Source organism: Columba livia, chromosome 10 (genome assembly GCF_036013475.1).
Source record: "Columba livia isolate bColLiv1 breed racing homer chromosome 10, bColLiv1.pat.W.v2, whole genome shotgun sequence".
Lineage (NCBI taxonomy): Eukaryota > Metazoa > Chordata > Aves > Columbiformes > Columbidae > Columba > Columba livia.
In genome coordinates this window covers 3,231,796-3,251,361 of record NC_088611.1, presented here as the reverse complement: position 1 = coordinate 3,251,361, position 19,566 = coordinate 3,231,796, and the positions used below count along the sequence as shown (strand labels likewise).

Genomic DNA, 19,566 nt, shown 5'->3' with positions numbered 1-19,566 from the left:
TAGTTTGGAGAAGAGGAGACTAAGGGGGGACCTCATTAATGTTTATAAATATATAAAGGGTGAGTGCCATGAGGATGGAGCCAGGCTCTTCTCAGTGGCAAACAATGATAGGACAAGGGGTAATGGGATCAAGCTGGAACACAAGAGGTTCCACTTAAATTTGAGAAGAAACTTCTCAGTAAGGGTAACAGACACTGGAACAGGCTGCCCAGGGAGGTTGTGGAGTCTCCTTCTCTGGAGACATTCAAAACCCACCTGGACATGTTCCTGTGCGGCCTCACCTGGGTGTTCCTGCTCCAGCAGGGGGATTGGACTGGATGATCTTTTGAGGTCCCTTCCAATCCCAAACATACTGTGATACTGTGTGATGCTGTGAACAGACTCTTACCAGCCTCCACTGCTGTGATTAAGGGGCTAATAGCAGTGTTCTCGAGGAAGGGAACACACGGATCATACCATGTCTATAATAACAAGGCGAGATATCAGATGTGCAAAGCTGAGGGAAAAAAAAGATTTTAATCTTTCATAGAGAAAAAATAAACAGAACAAAAATGACAAGTGAAGGGCTATTTACTACTATGTGATCCTCCTCTAATCTTCTCGAAGCCTTTTATTAGAATTCTTCACACTCAAAGAAATGAAGAATTCATCTCTTGGTTGCTGGTAGCTTTTATTAATGATAACCTCTTGGTAGAAGAACAAAATACATATATAATTGACAAAAAAAGAGAGTCCATTGTTAAGAATAAACTAACACTTCAAATCATGGGAAAAAAAGGGAACAAGAAGATACCTGTTATTTGTTCACCCTTTATATAATACCCTGACAACTACATTCACCTGCGAATGAAACAAATGAAAACACAGTCAGCTTGCCTTACTGAAACACTATATATATATATATATATATATATATATATATACAATGCAGACACTTGACTGGCTGTATATTAATAGTAACTGTAGTCGCAGGCAGCAAAAATCAGCAGAACCCCCACAAGATGCACTGAATCACTCAAGCCATATGGTAACACTGTACAAAAGAGGTGGGGTTTGGAATAGAGTTATAACTTTTAAATAGCCAACAGAAAATTCACAATTATTAATTTGTCTGAGAGCTACACAACAGCACCATGTGAACACATTACAGCTTCTCAAGTGAAGCAACTAGAAGTGAAACGGTACAGGAGCTCACAAGAATGGAGATTTCCAGAGGTGTCTGTTGTATACGGGGACAGTCTGTGGTTGACAAATACGTATTTTTACACTTTTCTCCTGCACAGAGCTGAGTGTGTGAGCGGACAGACGACTCGGGATGCTTTTTGTGAGCTGAAGTGATCTTTTAAAAGGTGACTTTTCACAACCCTCCTGAAGTTCTCACCATTTTAAACGCCACCTCTGCTAATGGGCAGCATTTCCTTCTCATACAACAGCAGAAGAGTTCTTCATATGCACTAATAAGGCTTACAGATGCTACCCTAAAAACTAAGGCCAAATCCACCTGGCGTTTCCCTGGTGGCATTAAGCCAGCAATGGGGTTTTATCACTGTCTGGCTGCAAGGTAAATGTTTGAAAAACAAATAGATGTTGAGCAAATAGAACCAGCTTTGCTGTCAGCCACCTCTACCGCCAAATTCATTCCTCTGAGAACTCCGCAGCTTTGCGTTTTTAGGCTTGAACAAACTAAACAGAAAATTTTGCCCTGAATTTCTGCAACTTATTTCATACATGCCCCCTCAAGAGCCTAAAGGAAAAAGAAAGAGAGAAGTTTAAATCACTTGTAGAGTGTAACTGGTGTCAAAAGGTTAAACACCCAAATAACTTTGACCACTAAATTTTGCCGATTTTTTACCTAAAATGACAAAAAAATACTCAGCAATAAAATGAAATGAATGGTCTTTATACAAGAGACCTTTGATACATCCATTTCATTACCTGAAATCTATCAGAAACAAATAGGAAAGGTGTGAAGTGCCTTGTTTCTGTTCTCATTTTATTTCCATGGTCAGCAGATGCTTTGAAAGTAAGTAGAACTTACTTGTATGAAGTCACTGATGTGAGCTTTGTAACGTCTTCCAAAACATTTACAAAAGAGGAACAAAACTGGAAAGCAGAAGCCATAAAACATGACATGCATATTTATTCACAGTTGACTTTGCAATTTCCAATTCGTTTTTTATCAGGACAAAAAAGCCACGGACTCATTTCCTCCAGTTTCCAGCAAAATTCACTATTAAAACAGTTTTAAATAGACCATGACTTCACATGAAAAACAAAGATAGCCTTTGTACAAGGGAGAGCACAGCTGTGTACTCTGAATGGTGCACAACACTGCACAGCTTTAGCAACAGCAAGAGCCAGGCCAACTCTCTGTACATTTTTATACATATAATTGTTAATTATATATATACACACATGTGTGCATATATTACATATATGTGTGTATATCTATATATATACATACATACACCCCTTGAAAATCCCAGACTGGTTGGATTGCAGGGCCCTCTGTAGATCCCCCAGTCCAACCCCTGCTAAGACTGAGGGGGGACTCATTCATGGGGATCAATATGGAAAGGGGGAGTGTCAGGAGGATGGAGCCAGGCTCTTCTGGTGACAACCAGTGACAGGACAAGGGGCAATGGGTGTAAACTGGAACACAGGGGGTTCCACTGAAAGATGAGAAGAAACTTGTTCCCAGTGAGGGTGGCAGAGCCTGGCCCAGGCTGCCCAGGGAGGTTGTGGAGTCTCCTTCTGTGCAGACATTCCAACCCGCCTGGACACCTTCCTGTGTAACCTCATCTGGGTGTTCCTGCTCCATGGGGGGATTGCACTGGATGGGCTTTCCAGGGCCCTTCCAACCCCTGACATTCTGGGATTCTGTGACCAGTGTCTACTTTTAATTTTATTATTACTACAGAAGCACCTAACAATCCCAAAGGGAAGCAGAGCCCAGTGAGATAGGCACTGTACAAATACTTACTAAAAACAGTCTTTGTTCGCAGTCCAAACAAAGAATGCTTGAAAATGAAAGGGGGAGGAAAAAAAAGTGTTGCCAAGGCTTCCCAGCGGGAACAGCACTGGAACAGGGACTCCTGGCCAGGGGTCGTCCTGCCCGGCTCCCGGACAGGGCTGCCCCCCCTCCAGCACCACTTATTGAGCTGCTAGAACCGTTTCAGACTAAAAAAGTAAACGGGAGCCTTTGTTTGCCCACTCTCCAAAGTAAATAAATAAAGTACATGTATTCATAATGCACACAGCTCCTCGGTGGCACACAGAAGAGGCAGGGAAATTCTTGTGGGAATCCCCTGCTAAAACACTGGCAGAACATCACTGGCGCTACGGAAAGCAAACCCGTACATTAGTCACAGTCCAATGCAAACAGAATATGCAGTTCTGCGGGAAAAAAAAAGGAGCACGCACCGTGCAAAGAAGTTAGGACCACAATAGCATTTCATGCAAGAAGTAGTAAAAAGAACACAGTATTCTAGTACACAGATTCACTTGCACTGAGCAGTAAGTGTATTTGCAAAGAAATCGTTCCCTTAAAAGATTTAAATCAGGGCTTCCAAGCAAAACTTCAAGTCTTTCAAAGAATGGGCTTCCTCTCCACGCTGCGCTGAAGCAGGGTCATTCACAGCTGCCACGACAAGGCTTAACCTTTGAGAGGTCTTGTCCTCCACAACCAGAACAGCATTGGATTTACTGCCACAACTCTATTAAAAATTGCTTTTAAAGGTATCCGTTGAAGTTGCTTATATAAAGCTTTATATCAAAGTAGTATTATACAGAATAGAAGACAAATTTTTATAGGGACCTATATGTAAACACGGGATGCTCTAAACAGGGACAGATCCTCATCCACGTGCCAAAACACAGCAGTCTTAGCCAAAAAAACTGAAAGGTTCAACTGAATTAATGGAATTGCATTAAGAGCTATTTTTCAAGACTAAAGGTGCCAGAACCCACCAGAGGAGCTGGTTCTGGGCTCAGCACAAGCACCTCCGGCTGGGGCGGGCAGAACTTACACCGCACCCCTCTACAGAACACTCGCTGGGCCCAGGGCTCTTCTGCTTTCTCTCACTCGGTTTGCAAATTGATTCAGAAGCAAAAAAAAACCCCACAGTGTTAGAAAAATCACCCTGCAGAAATTTGCACGGAACAAAGAGCCCGTGATTATATTCGCAATTTTAGCAGAGACTATTACTCTGCTTCTGACTTCTGAAAAACGCGTTTGCATTCCGAGTTTTATTCTGCAGCTTTTACAATTATCTGTGCATGTGTATGCTTTCATGTAAAACAAAGCAAAGGCCTTTATTTTAATTTTCCCCTTCATTTTATCCTTTGCGGTAAAAAGAAAGGTTACAATTCACTCAATTGCTCATTTCTCTACCAGGTTTAAGAGGTCCAAAGGACCCAGTTTCCCTGCCAGGAGGCGGCAGCAGCGCCTGGCATGGCAAATCAAATCCCTGCACCTTGCTACGCCAAGGAAAAAGTTAAAACCGTATTGATACAAATCTAAACAAAATAAAACTTCTGGACATTCCTATTAATTTGTCTTGCATCGATTAAAAGTCGGTGCCTGTACAAAGATCTGTAAAATTACAATCAACCCAAGGCTGTAGTTTCTAGAGTTTTCATCTCGGATTCTGGAATGTGCTCAATCATAACTAATCAGGCTTAATGATAATCTTATTATACAAAAGACTTTGAAAAAACAATCCCAAGGCACTTTATAAAGTATCATTTCTATTGACATGGAATAACATATCAATTACAGAAATTAAATCATCTCCCAGCTGAGATCTAGCAGGTTTTTGCTTAAGGGAACCAGACAAAGAAACAAATCAATGGACTGAATGATGTGATTTTTGCCAGCTGCTATTTTGCAGCATCCTTACACAGCTGTTTGGGGAGCGCTGCCCCGAGACCACAGCCCGGCCCAAGATGCTTCGGACCCAGAACAAGCTCAGTATTTGCAGGAGAAGGATTTACTTCTGTTCTCTAACTCTTCACATAGCCATGAAACTACACCTTGGCTTGAGCAATGAAGTTACCAGGCCCTCTTGTCTTGCACTAACTTGCCTATTTTGTGTCACCCAGTGCTTCTATTTTGGATGTTGTTCTTTTAAACACAATCTCTTGCATGGGTTCAAATGTCTGGCACAAGAAAGTCAGAAGTGTTCTTTGTCCCAGCTTGCTGCCAAGAGGTTTGGATTTGGGCTGGTTAGCGTTTGTTTCATCCATACTAATAACATGCTTTAGACAAACATTTGGCAATGGATTCTTGGCTCAAGAAACCCATTTTCTCAAGGAAATATCTTTCCGTATCGCTAAAGGAATACAAAATAAAGAGAGGATCCCTGTATGGAAAAGGTGAAAACTACTGTACCGGTTACAAAACACAAGTTGGACCTGTTGCTTTTATTTTAAGAAGGATAAAGGGCTTCCGTAGCTCTTGCAGCAAGGCTGGCCCAGCACACAGAGCCCCAGAATTGCTGTTACTGGTCCCACAAACGCATCGTGATGCGGCTCCTCCAGAGCCCCGCAAACACCACTAACTGCGTCTCGGGCAGCAATTATTTGCTGTAATTCACTAAGCTGAGCTTCAACAGATGTTTAATCAGGGCTGAGATTTATCATCAATAACTTCGTAATGCTCGCTTAGCTTTGCTTCTAATTAGGCATGCATAAACTCCTATCGCCTCATTTCAAACCTCCTTTGAACACACAGTTTACAAGTTGGGCTTGTTTGAGAATTACAGTTTTATGTTTTTGGTGTAATTCTTTCATGGGGTTTTGAGACAAAACTGAAGCTGAAAGAGTTGACCATAAGCATTACAAGAGGAAAAAAGAGTGATGATAATTAAAACCAAAGGATTTGGCTAACAGATGGAAAGGAAAGAGGGAGGGCAGCAGGGAACATGACAAATTCATACCATGGCCTGTAAACTATTTCGCAGCTTTCCTGCGATCAGACATGGAATTCCTCTATTTTAATATACTGCCCAGGTATGAGGAGTGCGAGAAGCAAAAGACGAAGCGAGATGAGGCTGTGTTTTAAGTCTGTGCACAGGATAAAAAAAGACTAATGGAAATTCAGATTTAAATTACAAAGGGTACCGATTATTTGATGCAATTTTGCCAACCCTCCAAACAGAAACTTTAATGTTCCTCCTGACATTTAAGAGCTTTCCAAACTCTGCAAAGTCAGGTCTTGTAGAATCTCACCCAGACAGACCACAAGTGGCCCCTTCGTAACCACGTTTCCCTTTGACTGAATTAGACAACATCTGAAATTCTTCCTGGGCTAAAGACACATGAAAAATACAGAACTGAGGGAAGGGAAGGGAAGGGAAGGGAAGGGAAGGGAAGGGAAGGGAAGGGAAGGGAAGGGAAGGGAAGGGAAGGGAAGGGAAGGGAAGGGAAGGGAAGGGAAGGGAAGGGAAGGGAAGGGAAGGGAAGGGAAGGGAAGGGAAGGGAAGGGAAGGGAAGGGAAGGGAAGGGAAGGGAAGGGAAGGGAAGGGAAGGGAAGGGAAGGGAAGGGAAGGGAAGGGAAGGGAAGGGAAGGGAAGGGAAGGGGCAGTGGAAACCCACAGGGTGGGCCACAGAGCATAAATCTGAAGCTCCTTAAAATGAGCAGTGATGAACAGATGAGCAATCCAATCCTTCCAGCTGTGCACACTGAACTACATTCCTGAGCAAAGGTCCACTAATGAAAATGACCCATCCCCAATTTTCCTAAGATTAATGTTAGGACAGATTTCAAACACAGGTGGACCTGCCAACATATATACTGCAATTTCACTAACTGATCATGGATTTTATCAGGGGAACATTATAGGAAGAATGTGCATAAATCCATGAGCTACACACACACACATCTAAAAGTAGAATAGTTGCAAGACTTATTTTTAACATCTGCTGGGCAGATGATTCCCAGGTCTTCAGCAGGAACTATCATTCCCCTTCACTTCTCCTGTTCTGCAGGTTTTTTGCCCTTTACTAGTTGGCCAGAGAGAGTAATAGGTTATATTGCATTAAAATAGATAAGGTAGAATAGACTAGATCAGGTGGGGGCCCTGGAAAGCCCATCCAGTGCAATCCCCCCATGGAGCAGGAACACCCAGATGAGGTTACACAGGAAGGTGTCCAGGCGGGTTGGAATGTCTGCACAGAAGGAGACTCCACAACCTCCCTGGGCAGCCTGGGCCAGGCTCTGCCACCCTCACCAGGAACAAGTTTCTTCTCAAATTTCAGTGGAACCTCCTGTGTTCCAGTTTGCGCCCATTGCCCCTTGTCCTGTCACTGGTTGTCACCAGAAGAGCCTGGCTCCATCCTCCTGACACTCCCCCTTTCCATATTGATCCCCAGGAATGAGTCCCCCCTCAGTCTCCTCTTGTCCAGCTCCAGAGCCCCAGCTCCCTCAGCCTTTCCTCACACGGGAGATGCTCCACTCCCTCCAGCATCTTGGTGGCTGCGCTGGACTCTCTCCAGCAGTTCCCTGTCCTGCTGGAACTGAGGGGCCACAACTGGACACAATATTCCAGGTGTGGTCTCACCAGGGCAGAGCAGAGGGGCAGGAGAACCTCTCTGACCTACTGACCACCCCCTTCTAACCCACCCCAGGTACCATTGGCTTCCTGGCCACAAGGGCCCAGTGCTGGCTCATGGTCACCCTGCTGTCCCCAGGACCCCCAGGTCCCTTTCCCCTACACTGCTCTCTAATAGGTCATTCCCCAACTTATACTGGAACCTGGGGTTGTTCCTGCCCAGATTCAAGACTCTACACTTGTCCTTGTTATATTTCATTAAATTTCTCCCCACCCAGCTCTCAGCCTGTCCAGGTCTCTGATGGCAGCACAGCTTCCAGTGTCAGCCACTCCTCCCAGCTTGGTGTCAGCAGCAAACTTGCTGACAGTCACTCTATTCCTTTGTCCAAACCCCCAATCCTGGGAACATAGCCTGACACGTCAGATTGAAAATGCTTCTGTTACACATCTGTGCACACTGTGGCTCCTTTTCTCATCATGAATGACATCAGAAGAGAAACAAGAATGTGGAATAACTCGGAGAAAGTTACTTGAACCACTAATACCAGGTCACAGCCACACAGAGCACAAGAGCCGCATGGGATCCAGGGCCCCAGAGCAGATCCTGCTGAGCAACACAAACCAGCTGCTTAACACATAAAAAAGGAATTACAAATAACTTACCTGCAAAAACAAGTAAGGCAAAGCCACAGATCTATGTGCTAGCTACTTAAGTTGTATTATTTCAAAGATAATGTAAAAAAAAAAAGTTAGATTAACCTTAAAGCTATTGAATTAGAACACCGGTGAAGCGCATTACTTCCAAAATCGTGGTGTAACAGATGACATTGCTTATACACAGGACCTTAATCATTCATTCAGCAGAGAGTAAAGAAAAAGACATGAAGATAACAAAAGCTGCAACAAAATAGGTTATTTGGCGGGAGGCGGATTACTTCATATAAAATTACGTGTTTTACTCACAAAACAGCCACTGACCCTTTTTATGCATCTATAAACCTCCTAAACACCACAGAACTCAAACTGGAACAGCTAAACGTGACCCATCTCGCACTTCTCTAATTACGAATTGTTTCTTAGGATGAACAGCAGTGAGAAAGTGCCACAAAAGCGTTGCTGAGATGAACACGGTGCGGCCGAGGCTGCATCACCTCCAGGATGGGCTCAAAGGGCCTGAGCCCCACTCCTCCCTTCACCTGTGGGTCCGGGTCGATAAAAACACATCACCCAGAACCCTTTACAACACAGTATTTTATTGACTTCAGAAATATTGCTACAACAACATTTTCTGGCGCATACATCCACTGTTTTCTACACACACAAAACCAAGCTAACACCAGAATTTAGTCCTCCGTCTCACCGCAGCGTTGCTGTTCAGCTCTGCGTTGGTACAAACACAACAACCTTCCCTTGGTTTCACATCACGCCTTGCTCTGCACGGACAGGTACGTGCACAAGAACACTCTGCATTGCCAAAGGTGGGTCTGAACTATCTACATATTTGTACTGTCTGTCACCGTTGTGGTAAAACCTGTCAAGGGACCAGGGCTCCACCGCAGAGATGGTGAGAATGAGCAGGGTGAGAAGGGCCTTCCAGGGCCTGCGCTCCTTTCACTAACCTCTCATTCCACAGTAACAGCCCATCGAAAGGTGATGGTGACTGTGGATTTAATCTACTGCCCAGTTTTGTTCAAAGCCTGTATAAAAAAGTCTCCCCTCAACTTTTTCTTTTAGGAAAAGCCCAAGTAGAGTATATAAGCATTTCTGATACACACCCCTAACATTTTACAAGTACCATATGAAAAATGAAAATAGAAAAACCACTTTGAAATAAAATGCTCTGAATTTCACTCTCTTTCTAAATTAACAAAGGAATACATAATTTCTGACACAAGACCACTCATCTTTCTCATCTCTAAGCATCAAGTGTCATCTGGTGGATTGACACAGAACTGCACTGCAATAACCTGTCCTTAGAGCAAATTGTACTAGGCGAGTAAAAATAAACAAATTAAGCAGAGATCATATTTACCTGTGACTTCAGAGACGCAAATAACCAGACTACAAACCTCTATCAGGTGCAGGTGTTTAGAAGAGGATCAGCCATCAAGACTCTCCTAACACATCTAGGGATTTGGTGGACTTACCCACTGAAATTCAGGAAACTCGAGTTATTTATGACTTACTGTCCAAAAGCTACTAAAAAGCATTCAGAAAGCAACTAAAAAGCTGTGTGTCTCCAGCAAAGACATCAGAAAAACCTTAGTCAAATTACTACTTCTTCTTCTTTTTTGTAATGTAACCTGAGATCCGGAGCTTTAAATGAAACCAGTCACCTTTGGTGATATATCAAACTGTTCTCCCTCATGGGAGGTGGTGGGGGGAAGAAGAAGAAAGAAATCAGATGCCTTAATTAAGATCAACAAGTACGTTTCAATGCTTTAAATAAAAGAGCAATCACTGAGCTAGAAAACAAACTTCCCATTTATTTTCTGTGCCTTTTAAACGCACATTCTGGCCTCCTCTCTATAATACCTCTGACATAATGATTTAAATAAATATACATCTCCTTTGTTATCATTGAAGTAAGAAACCAAGTCAAGAAGAGAAGAGAAAGAACAAACCCCTAATGAGTTTGAGGAAATAAAAACCCAACCTTTGCCAGGCTCACCACCAAATGATTAACCTCAAAGTAACTGCACGCCTCCAAAAAATGTGATACTTTAAAGACATTGATCTTTAAATACATTATTTAGCAATCTTGATAGGCCAGCCATGGGGTAGATACCTTTGGGAAACATTAACACTTTTCATCTTCCTAAAAATGTGAATCAAGTTCCAAGGTAGAAAAAAATTCAACAGTATCTTCCCAGCCTTTCAAACCATTTCATTGCTGTGGAAGATCATGGCTATTGATGGCACTAAAGCACCTTTTAACTGTTTGAAATCACAGCAAAATCTGATTGCCATGAGAACAACCCACCCTCCACAACATGGTCCTGTCTGCCAAAGTCTACGGAAGCTGGAGTCCATCAAGTTCAAGTAATTAATCCAAAATTAACTTGATGAGCGAGGTACACCGTTTGGATACACAACCAGCCCACACTCCTACGCTCTGTCAGAGGCAGCGACACAAGGAGAGACAATGTCCTGGTTTTGTCAAAACCAAGACTTTTTTAGTGATTTTTCCTTTCAGCTAAGTTCTTCCAAACATCTTCTAAGTAACTGTATGTGAGCACACCCAGTGCGTACCAGCAAACAGGCGAGAGCTCACCTAAAAACCCTTCAAACACACCGGGCAGATGTCGGGTCCTCAGCACCAGTTTCCTTCCATGGATCCACTTCTATAGGCTGCATTTATTGCTGATGGAGACACAGCCAACAGGAGCTATTTTTATTTTCTTCAATATATTTAACCTAAATGTTTTACCTAAGGAAAACCTACTGCTAAACCTTAAAACCTAAGAATACATGTCAACAGGGCCAATACCAAGTGGAACTGCTTCCCACTCCTGAACCGGGAACAGAAATGCTGCAAGAATTGTTTATATGACTCCCCTTATTGCTGTCTACAGCTACCTGAAAGGAGGTTGTAGCACAGAGGGTGTTGGTCTCTTCTCCCAAGTAGTAAGTCATAGGACAAGAGGAAATGGCCTCAGGTTGCACTGGGGAGGTTTAGATTCAATATGAGGAAAAAATTCTTCCTGGAAAGGGTTGTCAGGCACTGGAACAGACTGCCCAGGGCAGTGCTGGAGTCACCATCCCTGGAGGGGTTGAAAAGGCATTTAGAGGAGGTTCTTAGGGACATGGGTTAGTGCTGGAGTTGGGTTATGGTTGGGCTCAATGATCCTGAAGGTCTCTTCCAACTGAAATTATTCTCCTCTCCTCTCCTCTCCTCTCCTCTCCCATTCCCCAAACCCAGTCTTTTCCCAAATCTGACACAAGAGAGAAGCCTACCTACCACTGCAGCAGATTCTTAAACAAAGCCCAGGCTATTCAGGAGGAGGTGAGGGCAAACTTCTCAGCAGGGATTTCTAACAGGCAGCACCCGCTGGATAAAACGTTTGTTACGGACTGCTCCCCTGTGCATCCCAGGTCACAGCTGCCCTTGGCAGACGCCGATGCCAGGGCTGGAGAGCTTATCCACCCGGCTGCAAGGGAGACTATGCTTACACACTCAAAATGAAGCTGAAACCCTAAAGGTTATCCAAAACACCAGCAGACCCAATGCTTCATGCAAAGAGCTGCCTTGCTAGTAACAAGCTAGCCTATATCCAACCCCAGCTTTTGGGCAGGCTTAAAGCTGAACCTCCAAAGACCAGTAGTTTCCACCAAGTTCAGACTCCAAATAAAATCCTCCACTGCCCCAGATGAGGTAAGGAAGAGACAAAATACTGTAATACATCAGAGGAAACAAGGCCAATCCTCTTCTCAGCTTTCTCAATCGCTGTCAGAAATCCAACTGTGCTGACAAAGACCAAAAAGCATTACCTCAAGGCTCAATTCAGAGGTAGCTGATTCACAGTCAGATTAAAGTGCATGTACTGTATACTAACATCTAAACATTCAGTTGTTTAAATAATACAGTGTAAGTCAGTACTTGAAAAAGGCCAAGTTTCTAGTTCTCCTGATTAAAAACTGTCAAGTGACTAAGTGCAAAACATGGTCTGCCTAACTGCAGACAAACCTGACACAATGGTCACACCTCACCTCCCAGCAACCTCCAAGTTCCACACCAGTTGTTTTGGGTGAAATCTAAAAACACTTAAGGTAACTAATGAGGTTAAAATATTTAATTTTAAAAAATATATATAATAATCAGTATACTGCCCCATGAATGTACCTCTGGTGCTCCAAGGTAGAGATACGGTCTTGCTATTAGTCCTAGGAGGATAAAAAGGCTCCTAACTCCGCACATAGGACAAGAGGAGCCCTCCTCCACAAACTGCAGCGCAGCAACGGTGCCAGAACCAAGTTGTGTTACGGCTCAAGGCCTCAGAATGTCTTAACACAGTGCCAAGTAAAGCCACTTCAATGCGGTGTCTTCATACCCCATTAGGGATTGCAAACCCTGTGTTTAGGGGCATGGAAAGAAGCTGAGAGATTTACGAGAATTAGCATGGCTATATCTAGAGTTTCCTACAACACACCCACTTTTTCCAGTAGAGATCTACGGTCTTCTGAGGACTCAATTAAATGCCAGTTTTTTCAATACAAATAGACAGAACTCTGCCCCAGCAGCAGCTTCTAGGTAAAGAAATCTCCTGACATACATCTTCCAGATTCCTTAAATATGCATATTTCTAGCATCGCTTGTATTGTTGGTGGCAAGTATGCTGACAGTACAGTGGTAACTCAGGCTTGAACGGGGGGGGTGGAAAGGATCCCTACTGGTATTAACAATTAAGAGCTCCCTACAACACCAGCCAAGTAGAGCTGCATACTAAGATACTAAGATACTTCTCTTAGACTCGATCAAGCTGTTACGAGATGCCAAGACAATCTCTGCTACCACTGTGACTTCCTGCAGGACACCCCGAACTTCTGTAGAGGTTTCCCCATTCAATAACATCATTGCAAAGCTCCTTTCTCTGACAGAACCCAAATCCCCCCACTTTCCAGCATCCGGCACCTTACTTTTCCCACAGCCCTCATAAGTATTTCTGTAACCCCTTGAGCCACTAATCATAAAACATTTTATATTTACCACAAGAATGACAGATACCTTTGCCTGCTGCAATTTTTCCTCGTCTCCCAAGTTCAAAGAAATCTAGTCTTTCCAGAGGTACCCAGGTTCTTCATAACCAGAGCTGCGACTGGAGCCTCTTCAACTCATTTCCATTCTAATGAACTCGCAGTCATCCGAGTAAGAGGAAAATGAAGGGGGAAAGAAAAAAGTGTTGTTCTGACTTCTATTTTCCCATTGGAACAGAGGGGTGTAGCAGACAGTAAACATTTGTCCCTGTCATTTCCTGCCCTGTTGGACCAAAGTCCGTCATGCCACCTAAACGATAAAACCCATATCAAGCCTGTAATTAGAGAGTGGAAAAGACAGTAGAAAAACAACCTATAATAGCCTGTTTTCTTTCCTAATGATATTGATATGTTGAAGAAAATCATTACTGTTAAGCACCCTAGATTTTAAACAATGACACTCCTTTACAGTCTGTATGCTCAAACACTTCAAAAATAACCTAAGGATTACTCAACATCTGAACATGAAGGAGAAAAAACCCAAGCCACGGTTTGCAGGGAAGTCTAGGTTTGGTTCAGGTCTCTGAGCATACTTGCAATGTACGCCTGAGCAAAATACATATACATTTTCTTTCAAAGCTGCAAGGGAATAGACTGAATCCCCACAAACTCAGAAGAATCCTTTTTTCCCCCTGACAAGACACTGGTAAATATTTTATCTTCTGCTGTACTGGATCTGCTTAGTATTGTAGGCTGCCTACAGCACTAAAAATCAAGCATCAGCGCTTGTTTTTGAAGTGTCATCCTAAAAATCATGAAACTAAACACGACTGTGCAGAGAACAGAAAGTATTTCACTGTTTATAACACTCCTGGCTACATGATATAAGGCTATGGTGTGCCCCAGCTTACAAACACTGCAAACCCACTTTTAATAGGGGGTTAGCCAACCTGAATTCAAAAGATAATGTTCCTTTTCTAGGGGCAAATCTATCTGAGGATCTGGTGACACACATTGCAAGCTAAAGCTGAGCTTGTATGGCCAAGGACCTGCTGTTTGCCTGAACTGGGACGGAGGTATTTCACCCTGTGTACAACAGATGATGTTATTTTCAAAAGCCTTCTTAAAAAACTAACACACACACACACAAAACCAACCCACCCACACCCCAAAACTATTACTCGTAACAAAGATTTTGCCGTTCTCCCCACCTCGGCCACCCTGGCCGTACCTCGGCCTAGTTCAGACCGTCAGGCCCGCAGAGCCCGGCTGCAGAAGAGAGCAGAAGGAACACTCCTATATTTGGAGGCTAGCAGGAAGAAACAATTCCAATTTAAACACAAATCGTTATTTTTACATAGTAGGACAGAGGTTAAGGGAAGGAAGAAATGGTGTTTGCATTAACCTTCTGGAAAGGCGACTGCGCCAGGAATGGATTGGGAAGCAGGGCTGCCTGATGGAGCGAGAGCTGCCGCTTTGGACCAAATATTTAGAAGACAATTGTCAGCGCTGAAAAACAGTCTGCAAGGAAGGATGTCATATTCTTAATTGCTCTCAAGAAGGGATTGTACTGCAATTTATCTAACAAAAAACCAACACCACAACTACATGGAAAAGCCCACCACATCCTACAAAACCCAAACGAAAAACCATACAAGATTTAATTTCAATAGACAACAAAAACTGAAAATGGGTTTAACTTGGTTTTAGCCCTTATAGTCAGACTACACAGAGGACAGATTTAATGGATGGGCCTAAACAAAGGGCAGCAACACTGACCCCTTTAGACCAGCTCCAAATAAGAGAAGATATGTCAATATCTTTATTTAATATGCTACATATTTCACACAGGGCACAGCACCAAATACTGTCATTATCTAACTTACACAAACACTTCTAAGCTCTCTAACATTCTGTTTGTAGAAATCCATAGCTGAGACTGTGTTACAAACCCCACATAAATCAGACCTTATCACGACTGCCCTTAAATAATAACAACGCAGAAAAAACGCAGACTTCCAGTTTTTGTTGTTTTCTTGTTTAAACAAACTAGCTCAAATCCTGCAATTGTGAGATCCAGCACCGAGTTCTTAAAAATACATTGAATGTATTTTAAAAGGAGAAAAAATTAATAATAATCAGGCACTGTAGTTTAATCAGTACCAGCAAGTCCAAATGAAGGCTCCACACAACATTTTGAACAGGTCAGCTAGGTGCAAGGAATGGGGAAAATTCAATGTGTATTGAAGTGTCGGCTAAAGACATAGCAATACCTTTTCATCATTAAAACACAAAACCAATAGCCAAAACAAGGAAGTGAAACAATCTACACACAGTTTCTGAACATTTTCAACATACAAAGAACAATACTACTTGCTAAACACAGTTCTTACAAAGAAAAAGCTTGTGAATTACATTACTCTGGACATAATACACAGCATTAATTACACATTCATTCAATAGACACATTTCCACAGGTCTATTACCCAGCCAAGATATCATCTAAACACACACATAATAAAGAAGCATCATTTTAAGCAGAACTCTGCGTATAAATCTAACAGTAACTTGAGCATCCCCAACATTTCCCATCCGGGCTCTCTTTCGGATAAGCATTTTCCAAACAGATTCCTTTCTCTACAGCCACGCAACACGGCTGATGGACACGAGTCCTGTGCAGTTTAGCCACCGACATTGTACGACATGCAAGAAGAACGGCAGCCCAACCTCGGGCTGCTCACATGAGGCTTCATCTTGCTCCATCCTCTGTTAATCCCTTTAAGTACGAACTCCCCTCAATATCTGACAGCAGAAGCACGAGGGTAAAAAGGTAAAATTCCTTTGGGTCATGTCTTTAAACAACAAACTTGCTGAAACACTAAAAACCAGAGCGCTCTGCGTACTCTGCTCATAAGCGAAATAACTGAGTTTTCTCTTTTGCATCATTACACCAGACCGAAAAATAACACTTTTGATTTTGAAGTGTGCCATATGGCTCTTCAGCACGGGGACACCACTGCAGTCACGATCGTCAGCTTAAGAAAACGTAAAGCACCACCAGACCACCAGATTTTCAAGTATTTAAAATAAAATAAAAAGGAAGTTACGGAATCGAGTTACAGCTGAACTGCTCCCCTTTTCTAACTATGGGAACTGTAACTGCTCCCCTTTTCTAACTATGGGAACTGTAACTGCTCCCCTTTTCTAACTATGGGAACTATAACTGCTCCCCTTTTCTAACTATGGGAACTATAACTGCTCCCCTTTTCTAACTATGGGAACTGTAACTGCTCCCCTTTTCTAACTATAAGAACTATAACTGCTCCCCTTTTCTAACTATAAGAACTATAACTGCTCCCCTTTTCTAACTATGGGAACTATAACCGCTCCTGTTTTATAACTACCTTTTAACATCCTAATCGACGTTTTTAAAAGACAAACTTCAATTATATTCCACCCAAAAAAAGAGTATTTTAAGGCCTTAAATGCAAATGAAGATTTTGCAGTATTTTTAGAAACTATGGCGCATGACTTTTCGACATCTTCCACGCATTTCAAAAGATAGATCAACATGAGATATTGATTTACTAATCAAATGGATGAAGCCTCAGCTTTTTTTCCCCGCTAGGTAGTGAAGTAAAAAAGGCAAAACTCAGTTTTAAGTGTGAAGCGCCTCCTCTGCAGGGAGCGCCAGGGACTCCCCGTAGGATGCACAGTTCTCGGGAATGACAACGATGATCATTTTCATTAGTTATCGTATCACCACACCCAGAATTCTGCAAGCTACACCCACATCCTACACGCTCAAAAGTCTGATTTAACACTTCAGATCACTTTTTTTCCATCACGAGATAGAAGAACATAAATTCTAAGGGGGAAACAAAACAACAAACAAAAAGCAACACCAAACACAAACAGGGAAACAGCATTATGCAGCGATCAAAACGCACTCGCATGATCCATCTAAATCTCAAGGTTTCGGATTTAAAACCAAGTTTCGGAGGGAGGAAAATACAAATGTGCATTTTTGCAATCTGGCCACCAGAAGGATCTGAAGATCAATGCTGAGCTGGCCTGTAACTGCGGCAACTCGGTTTTTATTCATTTTAATTACAGACTGTCAGTCAAGCAGATGCCACAACAGAAACACATCTTGGAAAGAGATGTCATCAGGACTATCGTGAAGGTACCACGGATCTGCAAGATGTCAGGAGGGGCGAGAGACAAAAGCAGTGAGCAAAGGAAACAGAAGGCGGGAGGCTGATGCTGAGGCGCAGCGGGAACACACGAGGTTCCACTGTCCTGGGGCCCTGGAGTGGGACAAACAGGGGACCAGGACTCAACAGGAGCTCGAGGTTCCTCCGGTGAAGCTGATGGGATAAATCAGGAAACAGGAGACAGGATAATCTAATTTGTTTGGCAGATTTGGAATATATTCTTACAGCAGCCGCTTGGGAGAGCCAAGCAGTATAGGTGCAAAAGCAGATGTAGCGGAAATCAAATAGCCAAGTTTAACACCTGGGTTCTCGGGGTTTAAGATCTTTAAGAGCATTTCACCAAACCATTCTCAAATTACAGGCACCATCCACAGCTCCTGGGTTTCGGAACATCCACCGAGCAGAAAACACAACATGGCCCTCCTGCCAGAGATCACCACGACACAAGATCCTGCACCACTTTCAACAGCGGTTTTGCCCGAAACCTGATTCAACAAGGAGGGAGGAGAGCAAAGGGAGCGCCCAAGCAGTGCACACTGTGCTGCCGTCACAGGCAACTTACCCACGGGTTTTTTATTGCTTTGGGAGAGTCACCTTCAACACAAAATGTGACTTTCTGCCTGTGGACACTGCAGTGGGGCTGAACATCTGCCACCTCCCCAAGTTTATTGTCAAAATACATTTTAACACTTTGAACATACAAATAAAACAGCGGCACCACTCTGTATATATTTTCTCAACAACTAGAAATGAATTTTTGTTAAAAATATGTACTAACAACCCTAAATCTCTTACCAACCATAAGAAAATTTCTGTTTCAGTGAAGGCCGTAACTTCTGCAAGTTTATGAACCTTCATGCTTTAAGACACGATCCAATTTTAAAACAAGGGTAAGAAGAGGGAAGAAAAAACCAAAACAAACCCCAAACAAACAAAAAACCAACCAACCAAGAACCCAACACAAACCAGACAAACCTCCTGGTGCCAGCTATGCCATAACCATTTGCTGTATGTTCCCCACAGCTGAAGCGGCGCTGTAGCCAGGGGCAGAGCTTGAACATGGGATGGACCATTAACACAACAGTTCCTTTGCCCTCAAAATTTACTTCCACAGTTTCTTTGTCCTAACAAAAGGATTAGCAATTTTTAAAATAACTTCTGGGACTTGCATGGTCTGGGAAAGAAAAACATTTAAAAACTCAGGCTATCCTTTCAAGTGAATAAGAAAAGCATCTGTTCTGCATTCCAAGTGAAGCAGCTTTTTTGACTGCACAACCATTGAAATCAAGCAGCTGTAACTCAGATCAATGACCAAATTCCAACAACTCCAGACACTATGGATTTCTTAAATATTATTTTTTTATTTTACTATTTTGAGGGAATCTTGCTCTGCCATAGCTGCGAACACTTGCACCTCCATTAGTAAACTAGGAATGGCAAGGCAAGACATGTATTTGCTCAAGTCGAAAAAATGTTTAAGAAATTCATTTCTCAAACGCATAATAATTAGGGGGGGATTGATATTTGGCTCTGCATTTTTACAGCTGAAAAGGAGGCTGTAAGAACCTCAACAGCGATTAGCAAGGCAGATGCAGGAGGGCTCGTCAGGCAGCACCGTTTGCTCCTCCATGGGAACTCCCGTGTGAGCGCAGGACTGTGCGGGCTGAGATCTCCCTCCAGGCAAAACTCATCCACCCCCAACCTGGGGCTTTGCAGATATTCAACAAACAGGGGAAAAAAGGGGAAAGAAATTTAAATAGAAAAACCATATATGCTACTTCAATGCGAACTCTAACGGTTCCAACATGCAGCTATACGCTGCTACAGCCTGGGGGCCAGACCTTTAATCAGTGTAGATTCAGCCACAGCTCCAGCAGAACCGTGTCAACCAACAGTACAAGTTTAGCTGGAGGGGCACAATCTCTCTTCTGTCGAATTTAAGAGGGAATGCAATACCCAGTTTGGGCTGGCTCACACGTTCAGCTCTCTCATGCGAGTGCATGCTCCCGGCAGCTCGTCCTCGGCAATGCTGCAGCTGCAGGACGTGGCCAAGGGCAGAGCAGGACCCTGGGGCTCCACACACAGCCCAGCACTGCACTGGA

At 43.1% G+C, this 19,566-nt stretch overlaps 1 protein-coding gene across 7 annotated transcripts in view; it reads right to left on the bottom strand.

Moving 5' to 3' along the window:
• The window catches only part of FGD3 (FYVE, RhoGEF and PH domain containing 3), a 107,494-nt gene that overhangs the window by 80,642 nt on the left and 7,286 nt on the right, over nucleotides 1–19,566 (bottom strand). Inside the window, exon 1 of one of the 7 annotated variants that reach the window (XM_065074944.1) lies at nucleotides 13,279–13,393. The exons of the other annotated variants lie outside the window; for them this stretch is intronic. The gene's annotated coding sequence lies outside the window, so the exon portion shown is untranslated. Of the gene's footprint in view, nucleotides 1–13,278; nucleotides 13,394–19,566 lie in introns of those variants that run through there. 7 annotated transcript variants of the gene reach the window in all.